The sequence below is a fragment of the Sycon ciliatum genome, chromosome 9, assembly GCF_964019385.1.
Source record: "Sycon ciliatum chromosome 9, ocSycCili1.1, whole genome shotgun sequence".
NCBI lineage: Eukaryota > Metazoa > Porifera > Calcarea > Leucosolenida > Sycettidae > Sycon > Sycon ciliatum.
In genome coordinates this window covers 24,210,918-24,223,675 of record NC_088651.1, presented here as the reverse complement: position 1 = coordinate 24,223,675, position 12,758 = coordinate 24,210,918, and the positions used below count along the sequence as shown (strand labels likewise).

At 47.1% G+C, this 12,758-nt stretch overlaps 1 long non-coding RNA gene across 1 annotated transcript; it reads left to right on the top strand.

The window, feature by feature from the left end:
- Nucleotides 1-2,046: 2,046 nt before the first annotated feature.
- LOC135824940 (uncharacterized) lies at nt 2,047-3,901 on the top strand. The gene is made up of 2 exons (XR_010554980.1): nt 2,047-2,771; nt 3,116-3,901. It is a non-coding gene; the product is annotated as an uncharacterized LOC135824940 (long non-coding RNA).
- Nucleotides 3,902-12,758: the final 8,857 nt, after the last annotated feature.

The following is a 12,758-nucleotide window of genomic DNA, read 5'->3' as shown; positions in this document are numbered from 1 at the left end:
ACGCACGTGTGCGTACCCACCCACATGCATGTGCACGCTCATGTGCATGAGTGGAGAAGCCCGGCGCATACACATGTCACACCAACATGCCCTGGGAGCGGTTATGCACGTGTGTTTAGTACATGTATGTGTGCGAGGGCACGTCTACATGAGCACATTATGCATGTGCATGTTCATACATGCGTATGGTGCACACATGCACAAACATGCAGGTCTATGCAAACACACACACGCTCGCGGCCGCCGCGCATACAGTGTGCTCATACATTTCCATAGCCATAGGGTGGCAATGACTCGCAAATATCATGAATAAATCTTATGAGATTGAAAAACGCACTTACCCAAAGCAGCTTTGGTGTTGCTTGTGGAAGCACGGGGGCCAGGGTGTTGAGCAGTTACAGGGCTATCTGTATCTATAAAATTCTCCATCCCACACTGCTGACACGGAATGACAAGTACGCTGCCCAGGTCGTACCTCAGGCTCTTCTCTTCAACGCAATCAATGAGCGCCAGAGGTTTGCCACATCCAGGATTCTGGCACGCAGACAATCCCACAGCCAGATACCTGAGATGAACGATTCGTCGACCGTGAAGAGGGGCACTGAACGACCTCTTCGCGGGAGTCGAATCCAGTGGTGTTAGTGGTGGAGATCGCCCTTTCCGTTTTTCAGGAACTCGATCGATCGTTTGAGTTTGCGAAGCGTCCCCCTCCCCGGCTTCTTGCATCGTCCAGTACGCAGAATGAGAGGCCGCGTCGTGGGTGACGGATTACTCTCCCGCGTCTTCATCTCCACGACACGTCGGCAGGAGAACGGAGCTATCCAAAAACCGCCAATGTCAAAACAAATCTGCAAGTCCACTAGTGGCTGAGCTTCTTCCTCAAATCTTGTCTCGACTCGAGCACCCGCTGCGAAGTCATGGTCAAACTAAGCACCCTCGTGACGTTGCAGATATGTGGCTTGATTATTGTAGTTGACGTTGATTTAGTGACTTTGGCAAGTTTGAGTCGTGTCAAGAAGTTAGGTAGGATTCAATACTAGGCAGTAGTGAAACGTGAGTGGCAGTCTTTGCCGGTTTCTGAGGGCATCCTGGATTTGGTGTGCAGCGCTGTGGAAATGGCTTGCTGTGGAGGTCCCAGCACTGGATGTTGTATCAAAGGTACGACCTATTAGCACGTGCTAAACCTAAAAAATTCAAAAATTGACTTGGGTCTGTGGGAGTCCGTGAAAGAACGCCCACTCGTTCCGTTGTGACAGATTCCAGGGCCACGTTGAGGGGCCCTACCCCACCACCCATGGCTGCTTCTGGACTTGTTTTAGGTTTGGGTCCCGCGCACGGACAGAATGGGCACGAAAATGTGAAAAAAATGTAAATGCATTTGTTTGGCTCCTGGGTGGCTCGCACACCGTAGCACTATGCCGGAAATTTGAGTTTTTCCGGCCTGGAAAGCCTGTCAGTGAGGCGCAAGAACTTGTAAATCATGTCCTGAGGGCCAGCATAGTGGCAGGAGTGTGTGGTCAAAATTTCACTCAAATCCATTGAGAAACACCAAAGTTACGGTCAATTGAATGCCATATGAAATTTTTGGGTGATGTGCCCCCTTAATGGCCGATTTGCAGCGCACGAAACCAACGGGATGAAGGACTGGCGGGCTGAACCAGTCCAGAAGGAAGCAAACTATTCGAGCCGATCCACATGCCACAAGAAAAGTAATGAAAAAAGGTTTCAAACCGATTGAATTGAACAGTGAATTAGACAATTAGAGAATAACGGAGGAGCAAAAAGCTCAACCACCCAGTTCCAGTCATAATAATGTAGATCTACTGGAGTAGCTCATGTCACCTGATCGTGCAGTTGCTATGGTGATCAGGGTCCAAGTTCTCTCACGTACTAAACATCTAAGGATACCAATGACCCTTGAAATCAGTTGGTCTGGGTGTCGACCTTCGCCAGCGCCAAGCCACTATACAGTTTAGCGGCTGCCGCAAAGGCGTGAGCTGCATGAAGTTAAAAGCACATTCTCACAGCCAAGCTTCATAACCGGGTGGAGAAGATGCATCATTTGCGAAGTCCATGCCACACTGAATCAGTGACCTTCGCTGCTGTTGTTGTTGCGGCTGTTCATTTTCGTGTTGTCCTTATCGAAGTAAGCTTGTGTGCAGAGTGTGTAAGCGTGAACACTGCGTTCTGAGACAACCTGCTGCGTAGTGATCAGAATTTGGAAGATTTCTAGTTTGGACATTGACTGGAAGAAGCAAGAACGATGGAGTATGAGGTTGACGATTACGAAACGTACTTTATATCCTATTCCGAAGCATCTGCTTTCGTTGGTTGCTTCTTCGCCCGCATGTTTAGCCACCCGTGGCAAGATGGTAGCAATGAGGAGAATTTCTGGGTATACTGGCAACCAGCCAAAGTATGCTGGAGTGCCCCCTTGTACACCCCAACATGCTCACTTTCCATCAATAGCTTTGCTTGTATGGTTGAAAAAGTGGATCAGTCGGGTTTGTATGTCGGCAGAGTAGTGGCAAACGAAGCCCCGGACATTTCACGATGGGAGGTGATGAGCATAGACCATGTTATTGGCAACTCGAATGAGCCAACCGAAATCCGTCCAAAAATACGCTTGTATTCAGGAAGTCGCAGTTCCACGTTTACATTCAATATCCAACTTCAGATGATACTGAAAGGTCTTCACACCCTACACATTCACGTTCGTGGTGTGGAGATATTGGAGGACATGTGATTGCCGGCTGGCCGACGAATGCAAGGTAAGAGAATGGAAACCCCTCAGATCAAATGGGAAGAGTACAGCGCAACGCAGTTGATATTGTCAGTTGGATGGCTGTTGCCTCAAGGCATCTCCCAGTTTTCATTCTTACCCACCCAGTGTTCTAAAGTTTTAGTGCGGTTCTAAGTAATCCGTCAAAGCAATGAATATTGAAACAATGGTCTGATAATTATTGTTCTAAGTTCTCCAACAATGCCTGCGGCGCTACGAATGTGAATTTTATTGGTGTACATGTATGTGTTGCATTGTTTGTTGGGCTATTTAATTCGTCTCTCGTTGAATTTAATTTTTCTCCACTTGAATATTTTCTGATTCTGTGTGTAGCTGTACCCCAGGGTGGTGAATCGATTCGATAGAGCGTGCTGGTTGCGGACCAGACGCACGTAGCATTGGTCAAACCGGCCGTCGTGGACTACGTATGCACACAACATCCAGCCGAGCAAGGTACACCAAGCCAATACGCATTACCTGTCACGTGCCGCGCATTTTACCGGTATGTTTGCAAGCCCACGTCCCACGTTCGCGTCCAGCTACCTTCGTTTCCGCTTCATCTTTGTTGCACTTGCCTCCCATGTACATGGTTGTGCTTGCCTCACCTAAGTGTCTCCCCGACTAACCTTGATTATAGGAACTTAGAAGAGAACCTCGTTGGAACAACAAACTTCTCCTTATCTCTAGTGTAGAAAGGCAGTATTTGCTCACTGTTTTAATGATGTGTTATGTTTCCGCTGAGACGATGTGAATACCATATTAGTCATACTGGTCGAATATTTGAAAAAATATACAAAAAATGTGTAGTGTTTCACTTTCCTCGTGCCTGTACATTTTACAATACCCCGCAGGTCTGGTTGCAGGTATTTCTCGCACATCTCTAGTGTAGAAAGGCAGTATTTGCTCACTTTTCCTAAAGTTCTGTTTACTTCCCGACACTCCTGTCAAATGCCACACTTGCCAGATAACTAATGGAACAATGTATCGTCTTACATACTTCTCTATTACACTCTCTATCCTATAAAACTACAGCTCGTCTTTTGTCCCTTCTGTGCATATTCCACCTGTTTAGTTACCAAACTTAACCTGTCAATGACTGCCGTGTGCTGTCGCCACAGTGAGATCTGCCTGCTCGCACTAAACCAATTTTGGTATCTAGAAGCTCGTATCAAAAAGGATAATAGAGAAGTGTAAAAGGTGCACGTTATTTCTGACGTGACGCGAAACCTCAGCTGGCGTTATTTGGCTCGCGGGTCGAAAAACAACGCAATTGACCAGCAGCTGACGTTGAAATTTGGAGTTTAATGACAAATTGATTAACCTCTCGAGTAACAAGACAGATCGAGGCACATACAAAGAACACACATAACGATTGCCTACGAATGCGGAGTGATCATTTTTAGCAAATGTGATGATGGTTATGGCCTCTTGACTGTCAGAATATTGCTATCCTGAGTCGTTCCTAGGATCTGTAACCCAGCCAAGTGCATCACTATTAGGATTTAGAAGAGAACAAAAGAGCTACAGAAGTCTAAGCAAGGACGTACAAGTAGGAGTATTATTCCCGTAGCTATGCAGAAGACGTTACTTCAGTAACGTCTGGCGCTAGCCAGGGTCCACACAGCTTTAATTCCCGTAGCTATGCAGAAGACGTTACTTCAGTAACGTCTGGCGCTAGCCAGGGTCCACACAGCTTTAATTCCCGTAGCTATGCAGAAGACGTTACTTCAGTAACGTCTGGCGCTAGCCAGGGTCCACACAGCTTTAATTGGGTGTTTGTTTGTGTGTTTGTTTGTGTCACGCCTGGCGCTATCCGTATCTGACGGCAAAAAAGCATAGGATGTTATAAATTTTTCAATTCTCCTTTTTTCTTCAGGCATATCCTGGGATTCGAACCCGCACTATCGCCCTACATGCATTCCCCCATACACTTCGCATTCATACCCATTCTTCCAAGTTGCTTTACGTTATTATCTTGCGTTTGAAAGCCCTATTTGAATATTGCGGGCAGCTGTATGTGGCCAGCTGTGTTTGATGGTACGGTACGGGAGACGGTGTCGTATTACCCTCGATCGTACCTGTCCCATACCTATCCCCTACCGTACCGTGCCATCAAAGACGGCTGGCCACAATGCATATTCAAATAGGGCTTTCAAATGCAAGATCACAATGTGAAACAACTTGGAAGAATTAGTATGTATGCGAAGTGTATCGGGGGATGCATGCAGGGCGCGCGATAGTGCGGGTTCGAATCCCAGGTTATGTCTTACAAAAAAAGGAATTTTTTAAAGAATTTATAACATCCCTATGCTTTTTTTTTGTCTAGGTCATCAAGGCAAAAAAGCATAGCGTAGGGCCCTGAGCTTCCAAGCTCTCTCGTTTGGTGTTTGTTTGTGTGTTTGTTTGTTTGTGTCACGCCTGGCGCTATCCGTATCTGACGGCAAAAAAAGCATAGGATGTTATAAATTTTTCAATTCTCCTATTTTTTTAGGCATATCCTGGGATTCGAACCCGCACTATCGCCCTACATGCATTCCCCCATACACTTCGCATTCATACCCATTCTTCCAAGTTGCTTCACGTTATTATCTTGCGTTTCAAAGCCCTATTTGAATATTGCGGGCAGCTGTATGTGGCCAGCTGTGTTTGATGGTACGGTACGGTACGGGAGACGGTGTAGTATTACCCTCGATCGTACCTGTCCCGTACCTATCCCCTACCGTACCGTGCCATCAAAGACGGCTAGCGGCTGGCCACAATGCATATTCAAATAGGGCTTTCAAATGTAAGATCACAATGTGAAAAACTTGGAAGAATTAGTATGTATGCGAAGTGTATCGGGGGATACATGCAGGGCGCGCCATAGTGCGGGTTCGAATCCCAGGTTATGTCTTTTTTTTTAAAGGATTTTTTTAAAGAATTTATAACATCCCTATGCTTTTTTTTGTCTAGGTCATCAAGGCAAAAAAGCATAGCGTAGGGCCCTGAGCTTCCAAGCTCTCTCGTTTGGTGTTTGTTTGTTTGTTTGTTTGTTTGTTTGTGTCACGGCTGGAGCTATCCCGTATCTGTCCCGTATCTGTCCCGTATCTGTGACTACAAAGGCTCTACAGGATTGTACATTACAGCTGTCCACAATATTTGCGGGCTTCCTGTATCTGTCCCGTACCGTACCAATATTCGTCGTATTATGTATACGACTCCCTGATGTAGAGGGAGATTTGGAAAGAAATAGGGAGACGAGGAGGAAATTAAATTAGAATAGACGCCGAATAGGTGATAGGATGCGTCAGCATAAACATACCGGTACTTTGGAAGAGAGATCCCGTCGTCTCCAAAATAAGCGTGAACGAGCGATTCAGCGCCGGTCACAGGAAACGTCGGAAGAGAGATCCCGTCGACTCCAGAACGCCCGTGATTGGCAGAGTCCGCCGGTCCCAGGCAACATCAGGACAGACATCTCGTTGAGTCCAGAACGCCCGTGATCGGCAGAGTCTAAGCCGGTCCCAGGAAACGTCAGGACAGACATCCTGTCGAGTCCAGAACGCCCGTGATCGGCAGAGTCAGCGCCGGTCCCAGTAAACGTCAGGACAGACATCCCGTCGACGCGCAGAAAAACTAAATCTGCAGCCTCCTTTGGCGTCGGACAGGATACGTATTTAAGGAGACTGTAAAGTTATGTAATGTCCAACTTTCGACGTGAGCAGCAGGTCACTCGCGTTGATTTTTCGACGTGCGAGCCAAATAACGCGAGCTGAACTTTCGCGATCGCAATCATCCCGTCGACGCGCAGAAAAACGAAATCTGCAGCCTCTTTTGCCGTCGGACAGGATACGTATTAGACTGTAAAGTTATGTAATGTGCTCCACAGGCAACCATGCATTCGGCGTCGTCATTGGCTCAACAGGTCAATGTACATGTGTTACTACAAAAAGGCCAGAAAATCCGATTACTGTATTAAAATCAACTAATTTTCGCTGGCTTTAATTTCGCTGATTTCGCCGCTTGGTACCAACCGGCCAAAGTAAATCGCAGGCCAAAGTTTGTCATAATTATGGGCAAATGATGCATGATTGAGCAATGGATGCATGTGAGAGCAAAAATTCCGATCGATTTCAAATTTGACGTGAAATGTGGAAACGTTTTTGCAATACAGTGATGTGGCCAATCAACGGAAAAAGACATTTCCATCAGTTCTTAAAACATGTACGATGAGCTAGGCAAAAAAGCATAAAAGCATAGCGTAGGGCCCTGAGCTTCCAAGCTCTCTCGTTTGGTGTTTGTTTGTTTGTTTGTTTGTGTCACGGCTGGAGCTATCCCGTATCTGTCCCGTATCTGTCCCGTATCTGTGACTACAAAGGCTCTACAGGATTGTACATAACAGCTGTCCACAATATTTGCGGGCTCCTGTATCTGTCCCATACCGTACCAATATTCGTCGTATTATGTATGTATACGACTCCCTGATGTAGAGGGAGATTTGGAAAGAAATAGGGAGACGAGGAGGAAATTAAATTAGAATAGACGCCGAATAGGTGATAGGATGCGTCAGCATAAACATACATGTACTTTGGAAGAGAGATCCCGTCGTCTCCAAAATAAGCGTGAACGAGCGATTCAGCGCCGGTCACAGGAAACGTCGGAAGAGAGATCCCGTCGACTCCAGAACCCCCGTGATCGGCAGAGTCCGCCGGTCCCAGGCAACGTTAGGACAGACATCATGAGTCCAGAACGCCCGTGATCGGCAGAGTCTAAGCCGGTCCCAGGAAACGTCAGGACAGACATCCCGTCGAGTCCAGAACGCCCGTAATCGGCAGAGTCAGCGCCGGTCCCAGTGAACGCCAGGACAGACATCCCGTCGACGCGCAGAAAACCTAATTCTGCAGCCTCTTTTGCCGTCGGACAGGATACGAATTATAGGAGACTGTAAAGTTATGTAATGTCCAAATTTCCACGTGAGCAGCAGGTCACTCGCGTTGATTTTTCGAAGTGCGAGCCAAACAACGCGAGCTGAACATTCGCGTCGCAGACATCCGGTCGACGCGCAGAAAAACGAAATCTGCAGACTCTTTTGCCGTCGGACAGGATACGTATTTTAGGAGACTGCTGAGTTATGTAATGTGCTCCACAGGCAACCATGCATTCGGCGTCGTCATTGGCTCAACAGGTCAATGTACATGTATTACTACAAAAGGCCAGAAAATCCGATTACTGTATTAAAATCAACTAATTTTCGCTGGCGATTTAATTTCGCTGATTTCGCCGCTTGGTACCAACCGGCCAAAGTAAATCGCAGGCCAAAGTTTTTCATATAGGCAAATGATGCATGATTGAGCAATGGATGCATGTGAAAGCAAAAATACCGATCGATTTCAAATTTGACGTGAAATTGCGCGTCACGTCGGAAATAACGTGCATCTTAACCTCTCTAATAGAGAGGTTTCTATTTCTCATCGGCCAAAATTTGTTGATTTACAGTATAAGGAGATAAAAAGAAAAGAAGGAGCAAACCAAAAGTAGATAAATTATTAGAGAAATATCAATCCGCAATAAATTCTGCAAATACTTTTGCCTCAGTTCTTATAACATGTACGATGAGCAAGGCAAAAAAGCATAAAAGCATAGCGTAGGGCCCTGAGCTTCCAAGCTCTCTCGTTTGGTGTTTGTGTGTTTGTGTGTTTGTGTCACGCCCGGCACTATCCCGTATCTGTCCCGTACCGTACCATACCATCAAACACAGCTGGCCACATACAGCTGGGCGCAATATTCAAATAGGGCTTTCAAACGCAAGATCATAACGTGAAGCAACTTGGTAGAATTAGTATGAATGCGAAGTGTATGGGGGAATGCATGTATGGCGATAGTGCGGGTTCTAATCCCAGGTTAGGCCACACCAAGTTATTTCTATGTTTCGCGTCACCCGCCCGCGTACCTTTTCGAATCCTTGACAAGAAAAAAAGAACCTAGACGAGCCAATCGATGGCTGCTCTGGCGAACATTCTCTAGCCAGTGTGGCAGATCAGAGGTTATCAGCTTCTCGATAATCTTGCATTCCAGGCGATGGTACGTAGAAGGTGCGAGAGATGAAAATTTCTATTTTTCCAAGCCGTGCGGTAGGCCTAGGGCCTGCTCACGAAGCGAGCAGAGATTCCAGGTGTCAAGGACTTCGAGATTTTCCACGTTTGTGATGGAGCGGGATCCCACTCGACTCATGTCAAAATGCAGGAGGAGCCATCCATGAAATCTCTGTATGGCTCCAGCCCAGTTTGCCAGCTGTCCTGTGACGACTTGTTGTCGTTTTGGATAGAAGTGACAGTTTAGTTTAGTACAGTTTAGGCTCAGTACACGTAGAATGGAGTTTTGTTTTTTCTTCTGTTTTTGTTTTTTTCCGCCCGCCCGCGTGCCTTTTCCAGAAAATATCCGACGCGAAACATAGAATTAACTTGGTGCACCGGTGTGGCCTTATGCTAAAAAAAGGAAAATTGAAAAATTTATAACATCTCTATGCTTTTTTTGCCTAGGTCATCAAGGCGGTAGACGGTGTCGTATTACCCTCGACCGTACCTGTCCCGTACCTGTCCCGTACCTGTCCCGTATCTGTCCCGTATCTGTCCCGTACCTGTCCCGTACCGTACCGTGCTATCAAAGACGGCTGGCCACAATGCATATTCAAATAGGGCTTTCAAATGCAAGATGATAACGTGAAGCAACTTGGAAGAATTAGTTTGTGTGCGAAGTGTATCGGGGGATGCATGCACGGCGATAGTGCGGGTTCGAATTCCATCTTATGTCTTTAAAAAAAAAAGGAAATTTTATATGAATTTATAACATCCGTATGCTTTTTTTGTCTAGGTCATCAAGGCAAAAAAAGCATAGCGTAGGGCCCTGAGCGTCCAAGCTCTCTCGTTAATAGTATTACAGTGTATTCTGCACCACTGCTGTTACTCAGCTAGAAATCGCCCACACCCGCACGCGAGCTTTGTCGCGTGAGGAAAGTCTCTTCAAGCTGCTCGACCCTGGGTCATCATGCAGAGCTCGTCTAGGTGGTGCTGAGTGGAAAGACCTAGCGCATTTCCTCCCTTCCGATGCCTCTGCCCAGTGTAGACTCCGAGACCCACGGTCGGACGAGCTGCCAAGGCCTCACTACCACTGCCGTTTGTGTGCTGCCTTCTCCATACAGTCATACCAAGAGTACTATCTTGTTTAGGGTCTTTGCGATGTGGGGGCACGGCTCAGTGGTCGGATTTCAGTTGCCAGCACTGTACGTGTTGTACAGTGCTGGCAACTGAAATCCGACCCCCTGAGCGGTGCGAACACTACAATGTTACGATGTGAGCGCACCGCTCAAGGGGTCGGATTTCAGTTGCCAGAACTGTAGTTTCAAACTACGTACGTTTCGCCGTTTTGCTCGCGACGGCCCATCAGGTGTACAAATTTAACTCGGATACGGAATAAATATACTTTTTAAATAACCAATAATTAAAATAGAAGAAATCACATGGAAACGAGTTATGAAGCAACTATCCACGACTGTATAAAGATCATAAGCACTCAGAACGTGCGATAACAAGGCACAAAACTGAATGTTATTGAGACCTTCAACGATCTGAGACCTAGCTCTTACACACGTCCAGTGAACGAGCCAATAGCCTTCCAGCTTGGAAGGTTCAAGGTTATGGAAAGACCAATTAGGCGAAGCGAAGCGAAAATGTGCACAAGCGATGTACAGGTACCATGGCAACAATGAATGCCGACTGTTACAAGACCGTGACGGGACCAGTTCATAAGAATGTCACGCGGTCTAAATACAATTCGAAGCAGCAAAGCAACACACCGCCCCCAACTAGGGTGGGTCAGCAGCATCAGAGATAAAGAACGGTCGTAGTCAGCTCGTCCACGATACCGTCATGCATTGGGTCGTACCGTTAGAAGTTGGCGTCCGGTTTGTACAATGCGATTTCGTAAAAACTTCCCCCTTTCTTTATCTCTTATATTGTTGATCCACCCAAGCTAGGTGGTGTGTTGCGTTGCTGCTTCGAATTGTAGTTAGACTGCATTGTCATGTTATGAGCTGGTCCCCTCATGGTCCTGTAAAGGTCGGCATTCTTTGTTCCCGTGGGACTTAGTTTGTGCACATTTTCTCTGCGCTCACCTTCCCCTCATTGTTCCTACCATAACTTCTAGCCTTCCAAGCAGGAAGGCTGTTGGTTGGCGCACTGGAGGTGTGTGAGAGCTAGGTCTCAGGTAGTTGAATGTCTCAGTAATAATTATGATGTGAGTGTTGTGCCCTGCTATCGCACGTTCTGACTGCTTAGCTTGTTCCAGTCGTTAATATTTTCTTCCTAACTCGTTTCCATGTGATTTGCACAATTGTTGTACAATTTCCTTTTTGAATTTTTGGTAATGATTTTATCTGTGAACATTCACGGCACCTTTACAAGGTTATAAAGGGGGAAGAATGAGTTTTTGAACGAAAGAGAACTACAATGAAGGACATGATTACTAATACTAGGGCCAGAATAATGAACAGGGAAGTATTGCTTTTTGAGCATGATGCACAATTCAATGCGCAGGAAAGGGCACTTCACTTTCAAGCAATTCTAGGATACCGATATGCGATGTGTTCCTATTCTGGCTATTTCATCTCCAACTACATGTACATGTACATGCCGGTAGTATGTATCCAAATGACATTCTTGAATGCGTGTCCTGCCTTACAGCAGTGGGCAGCGTCGCATCCCTTCCGATAGTTCGAACAAGTCATATTGCACTCCAATGGCCACTATGCTCAGTTACCTTCTTATCCTGCTAGATCCGAAAGTCGGTATTCACCGTGTGCAGCCACGAAATGCCTAGTCGGGTTTTGCTATTCAGCGTTCCACAACTGGTCACGGTGATGTCCAACCTGCTTGTGGCCGTTGTCTACTTTTCGTTACCTTCACTGGATCGGAAAACCTATACCAGCGATGGTGTATCTGAACAACTAAGGCAATCGATTCGATGACGCGGCCTTTTTACACCAGCAGCTCGAAGCCCCATCGTGCGACACATTCTGCCTCATTGCGACGAACACGACCACCAGCGCCAGTGCACAGGATCGTTATGATTGTGCTGACGGTAGGCGCAATAACATGGACGCTGGCCAGGGATTTCTTGGCTCCCTGTGCCGCTATGGAGATAAATGTGGATGCAAATGGACGGGGCTGTTCGCTGGCCAGGGATGTCTTGGCTCCCTGTGTCGCTATGGAGATAAATGTGGATGCAAATGGACGGGGCTGTTCGCTGGCCAGGAATGTCTTGGCTCCCTGTGTCGCTATGGAGATAAATGTGGATGCAAATGGACGGGGCAGTTCGCTAGCCAGGGATGTCTTGGCTCCCTGTGTCGCTATGGAGATAAATGTGGATGCAAATGGACGGGGCTGTTCGCTGGCCAGGGATGTCTTGGCTCCCTGTGTCGCTATGGAGATAAATGTGGATGCAAATGGACGGGGCTGATCGCTTGCCAGGGATGTCTTGGCTCCCTGTGTCGCTATGGAGATAAATGTGGATGCAAATGGACGGGGCTGTTCGCTGGACAAGGATTTCTTGGCTCCCTGTGTCGCTATGGAGATAAATGTGGATGCAAATGGACGGGGCTGCTCGCTGGCCAGGGATTTCTTGGCTCCCTGTGTCGCTATGGAGATAAATGTGGATGCAAATGGACGGGGCTGTTCGCTGGCCAGGGATTTCTTGTCTCACTGTGTCGCTGTGGAGATAAATGTGGATGCAAATGGACGGGGCTGTTTGCTGGCCAGGGATGTCTTGGCTCCCTGTGTCGCATTGGAGATAAATGTGGATGCAAATGGACGGGGCTGTTCGCTGGCCAGGGATGTCTTGGCTCCCGGTGTCGCTATGGAGATAAATGTGGATGCAAATGGACGGGGCTGTTCGCTGGCCAGGGATTTCTTGGCTCCCTGTGCCACTATGGAGATAAATGTGG